Source organism: Amblyomma maculatum, chromosome 7 (genome assembly GCF_055883805.1).
Source record: "Amblyomma maculatum isolate TAMU_Amacu chromosome 7, ASM5588380v1, whole genome shotgun sequence".
Lineage (NCBI taxonomy): Eukaryota > Metazoa > Arthropoda > Arachnida > Ixodida > Ixodidae > Amblyomma > Amblyomma maculatum.
This window is the reverse complement of record NC_139350.1, coordinates 80185442-80190781: the sequence shown is the minus strand read 5'-3', so window position 1 is coordinate 80190781 and position 5340 is coordinate 80185442. Positions and strand designations below refer to the sequence as shown.

General features: G+C 49.4%; 2 pseudogenes; both read right to left on the bottom strand.

The window, feature by feature from the left end:
• Positions 1 to 4091, bottom strand: LOC146183726 (uncharacterized; annotated as a pseudogene).
• Positions 4092 to 4104: 13 nt separating this feature from the next.
• LOC146183725 (uncharacterized) lies at positions 4105 to 4964 on the bottom strand (annotated as a pseudogene).
• Between the last annotated feature and the right edge of the window lie 376 nt (positions 4965 to 5340).

Below are 5340 nucleotides of genomic sequence, written 5' to 3'. Positions count from 1 at the left end.
TTACCCTGTAGCGGCTTCCAGTTGTTCGGGAATTGCAGCGGGGAGGTCATCTACGAAATTCTGCATGCACTCTGCGAGTAGCAACTGCAGCTGGAGATCCGATAATAGTTTAGCCTCAGTCTCTTTGAGCTGCTCATACTGCGCGATGAGTTGGTGACACCTCTTCTGAATCTTGATGGCTTCCCGTGCCTTCGCTTGGGCCTGTTGCACGAAATATGCGTCGTCTTTCAATACCCGCGACAGACCGATGCAAAGGTCGTGAACATGTAGTTTCTTGTGAAGGCCAGCGATGTACTCGTAAGTCATCATTGCGTGCTCTGCTGTAGGGTGAAGAACGATGTGACGATATCGGGCTGGAAAGTTTACGGCCATTGGTCGAAGGGCTGACGAAGTGGTTTCGAAGGGGAGCGAGAGCAGCTGCAGGGACTGACGGCAGACAGATGACGGACTGACCTGCTCCAGGTACCAAAATCAACCACAACTGTCGTTTTCTTTCCTCAGTGCGAACGCATTGCACGTGAAAAAATAGAGGGCTCTACTAAACCGTCCATTTCGTAAATTATGTTTAGCCTACAAAAACACTTACAATTATAAATTTCAGTGATTATAAAATTTAACTCAAGCCACGTTTATTTGTTGGCCATATCAGCACATAAACTGAGTCACAATTACGCACCACAGTGTTTCTTCACAAGGATGCGCATTTTGCGTTCCGTGCTTCCATGAACCACAGACGGACACTGGAAGTGGAAGGGCGTTTATTTAAGCCGAACAACCGGCTTATATAGCCTGACCAGTAGAGGGGGAAGGGGGGAAAGAAGGAACGAGGGGAAAGGTGGAAGGCATTCTGGCTGGCGTTCGCCAAAGGCGGAACTATAATGCGGAACGTTTTCCAACATTTATCTTCCCTTAATAAGGAATTTGCTGAACTGGCTTCTTTTGGCGCGTGGAACGTCGAAGTGTCGGCGTCGTACACGATGACTGCGTCGCTGCGGTTCCTGCTTGCTGTTGATGTTGACAGCTTTCCGCGTCTTGCGCCGCTGACGAATTCTCTGGTGGCGTTGAGGCTGGCTGTGGGGTATCTGCTTGAAGAACCGCGCACTCCTCTCCATTATCGTTGACTACAGGCGTTGGTATACCAGCTTGCACAGCGCTTTCTTCCTCTGAGCTGTGATCCTGAGCATGTGGAGGAGGTGTGTGTCGAACACGCACCTGGTCGACGTGACGCCTGACCGGTCCGGCCGGTGCCTCTATGGTGACCATCCGTGACCCTCTTGTAGACTGGACTGTTCCAGGCCGCCATTTTTCTCCAACGCCAAAGTTGCGCGCATACACTGCAGCTCCAGGAAAAGGTGGTGACCATTCATGTGGTTCAGAGACTGAACCTGTAGGGACGGGTGGAAAGCCTGTATCTAGGCGAGAGAGCAGACGATAACCAAGAAGCGCCTCTGACGGAGACTTGCCCGAGCTGTTAGGTGTCTTTCTGTAATTAAAGAGCAGTCTGAATATGTGGATATCTAATCTTCCAGCCCCCATCTTTTCGAGGCTATCCTTAATCGTTCTGACTGCTCTTTCCGCCAACCCATTTGACGATGGGTGATACACAGTCGTTCGCAGATGAGTTATATTATTCTTTTTCATGAAAGTGTCAAATTCAAGACTGGTGAACTGAGTCGTCCCGTTATCAGATACTACAGTCTTTGGGATTCGAAACCTGCTGAATATCTCGCACAAGGAGTTCACTGTCGCAGTAGCATTAGCTTCCTTTTCATGGGAACTGCCTCAATCCACTTACTGTATGCATCAACTACAACAAGAATCGTGCTTCCCGCTAATGACCCTGCGAAATCTACATGTATCCTGGACAGTGGTTCTAGAGCAGTAGGCCAGCTTTCTGGTAGTGCTGCGGCTGGCATGGGCAAGTCTTTGACACAGTTTTGACATGTTGCTGATAGTCGTTCTATGTCGTGGTCCAATCCTAGCCAAAATGATGATCTGCCAACTGCTTTCATCGCTGTAGACCCCTGGTGTGTTTCGTGCTGCAGGTGTAGAATACGATCTCGCGCTTCCTTTGGCACTATTACACGGTGCCCCCAGTACACCAGCCCGTGGGCCAAAGACAGCCCTTTGTCGTCTGTTAAAAAATGGAATAACGCTCTCATCAGCTATACATCTTGCCATCGACGACCAGCCATCCTTTGTCAACTGCGCAGCCCTTTTTAGTTGGTTGTCATCCGCAGTTAATTTCTTCAGTTCATCAAGGGACACCGTTCCGTCATCGAGTCCTTTTAGAGCGAGAATGTAATCAGGGGGATCTTCTGATTGCAACTCTGTCGTACGTTGTGGCACTCGACTCAGGGCGTCGGCACGCAGAAGTTGCTTACCCGGCGAGTACTGGAACTTTTAACGGAAACCACCCAGGAGCAGAGACGAACGTTGTATGCGCGCGGCTGCCAGCGATGGGGTCGGTTGATCAGCTCTCGGCAATCACAGGAGAGGCTGGTAATCAGTAACAAGTGTGAACTCTCGACCTACAAGAAAATCCCTAAACTTCGTTACGAAAATACTAGGGCAAGGGCGTTGCGTTCGAGTTGCGAGTAATTTCGTTCAGCCTTTGTTGAGGTTCGCGAACGGAAGCCTATGGGCTTGTTCACCTTGCCATACGTGTGGAACAGCACGGCTCCAATCCCATGTTGTGAAGCGTCACACTAACTTGAGGGCTGCAGCCGGATTGAAATGGGCAAGTACCCCTGCCCGACGAAGGCCTTGTTTAGCTTGCATAAAGGCCGCCTCCTGTTCAGGTTCCCACACCCATTGTGCGTTCTTTTCTAGCAGCTTGTACAGCGGTGCAAGGACAGATGATAAATTTGGCATGAACTTGGCTTAAAATGTGATCATGCCCAAAACTGCGCGCAGCTCCTGCACATTTTATGGACTAGGAGCTTGCATAATTGCTTCAATATGCTGTTCTGTCGGATGTAAGCCATCACGGTCAATTCGGTGACCCAAGTAGGAAACCGATGCCTGGCGAAATTTACATTTGTCCAGTCTGAGTTTCACCCCGTGGAGCACAAGTCTTAATGTATCAGTCTCGCCATGTTTTTGCAATACCAGAATATCGTCGAGGTATGCCTGTAAACCTGGTATGCCTTGCAATATCGTGTCTATTTTCCGTTCGAAAATGGCAGGCGCGGAAGCTATACAGAAAGGCAAGCGGTTGTTGCAGAACAACCCACGGTGCGTATTGATAACGCACAGTTTCTTGGACTCGTCATCGAGAGGGATCTGATTATAGGCGTCACGAAGGTCGAAAGTGCTGAATTGTTCGCCACCATTCAAAGCTACAAAAATGTCATCAATAACAGGTAGCGGGTACTGTTCCAGCTCGCATGCAGAGTTCAGAGTTACTTTGAAATCAGCACAGATTCTAACACTGCCATCCATTTTGAATACCGGCACAATTGGTGTAGCCCACTCTGCGTGCGTTACTGGGGACAATACTCCGATAGTTTCAAGCCTTTCAATCTCTTTGGATACCTTGTCGCGCCATGCAAATAGAAGAGAACGGGCGTTACAGAATTTTGGTGTGGCTCCTTCTTTCAGTTGCAGATGCACTGGTGTCCGTCTATCCGGCCCAATTCTGTGCTGAAAACATCTTGGAAGTCCGAGAGCCCATCGTCCATCATTGATGTGCAGTTCTTCCCTAAGCTCTCCGCCAGCTTCGCCCCGACGTTGAGGACTGACGACCCTGCGTTGCTAAACTTTGATATCAAGTCGCGTCCGCAGAGACTTGGTCCTGGGCAATCAACAACAATTAATGAGCCCTCGACGCTGGTCCCCTTGTACGAAACAAGCATTTCCAACTGCCCCAGCACTGATAAGGTTCTTAGGTAACAGGAAAGTTTGATGTGGCGCGTCTACAATGGTGGCCACAGTTTCTTGTGCTGCTCAAAAACTTGCCTAGGCAGAACACACACAGCCGAACCAGTATCGACGTTTATCTGTATATGGCTGTCACCCCACGTCAACGTTCGGCGAATCGGAGGTCCCAATTGAGCTTTCCGAGACGACACTACAGTCCAGATGTGCATGCTGTCGGCCGCGTCATTCAAACTCTCCTCTGTTACATTTAAAGCTTGGCTTGACCTGCTCCGAGCATAGTTTTTCCGGCGTTTCTTGCTGACGTCGCTAAGACATTTTTTTTTTGCAAGGTGCCCGCACCTGCCGCAGAGGTAGCATCGAGCGTTCGTCCAGCCACACGCGTTTCCGTTGTGTTTAGTGCTTCCGCACCGTCCACACTCTAATACCGGCTCGTCGAAGCTCTGTTGACGCCCGCTTATCTTCATTACAGCTGTCCAGTCCGAAGAGATCGCGTTGGCACCCTGGTCTGCTGCCTCAGAGCTGAACGCTATCGCTTCAGCTTCCTGCAGGGTGAGGTCTGTTTTGGTCAAAAGCTGCTTTTGCAGGGCACTTGACCGGACGCCGCATACTATCTTGTCGCGAAGCATTGTATCGAGCATGCTCCCGAAGTTGCAGCTATCCGCTATTTGGCGAATTTCGACAATGAAGGTATGAACAGACTCACCTTCCAGCTGGCGCCGGTTGGAAAAGCGAAAACTCCGTTATTTCGTGGCGTTTTGGGTCAAAGTACGAACTTAGAACTTCGATTACTTTTTCGTACTTCATCGCATTTGGCTTCTTCGGTGCAACTTTTCCTTAAAGCGCTTGGAATGTGCGTGTGCTATACGCAGAGATGAGCAACGCCCTTTCCTTCATTGAATCTTCGATTCCACTTGCTTCGAAGTAGGCTTCCAGCTTCGTCAGATATGCCCTCCAGTTGTCCCCGCGTCATACTCCGGAAGCTGGTGATGTGCTATGATTGAACTGGTTGCATCCAGCGTCTCAGTCTTGACCGTTGTTTCAGGTTGGTTCTCGTCGTGGGTTTGCATTAGGCTCGTCGCCATTGTTACATCGCAGGTACGCGCATTGCGCGTTCCTTGCTTCCATGAACCACAGACGGACGCTCGAAGTAGAAAGGTGTATATTCAGGCCGAACAACTGGCTTATATAGCCTGACCGGAAGAGAGGGGGAAGGGGTGAAAGAAGGAACGAGAGGAAAGGTGGAAGGCATTTTGGCTGGCGTTCGCCAAAGGCGGAACTATAATACAGAACGTTTTACAACATAGTCCATTTCGTAAATTATGTTAAGCCTACAAAAACACTAACAGTTATGAATTTGAGCGACCATAAAATTTAACTCAAGCCACGTTTATTTGTTGCCCATATCAGTACATAAATAGAGTGCGTTAAGATAATGAGACTTGTTTAACTCCATCGCCA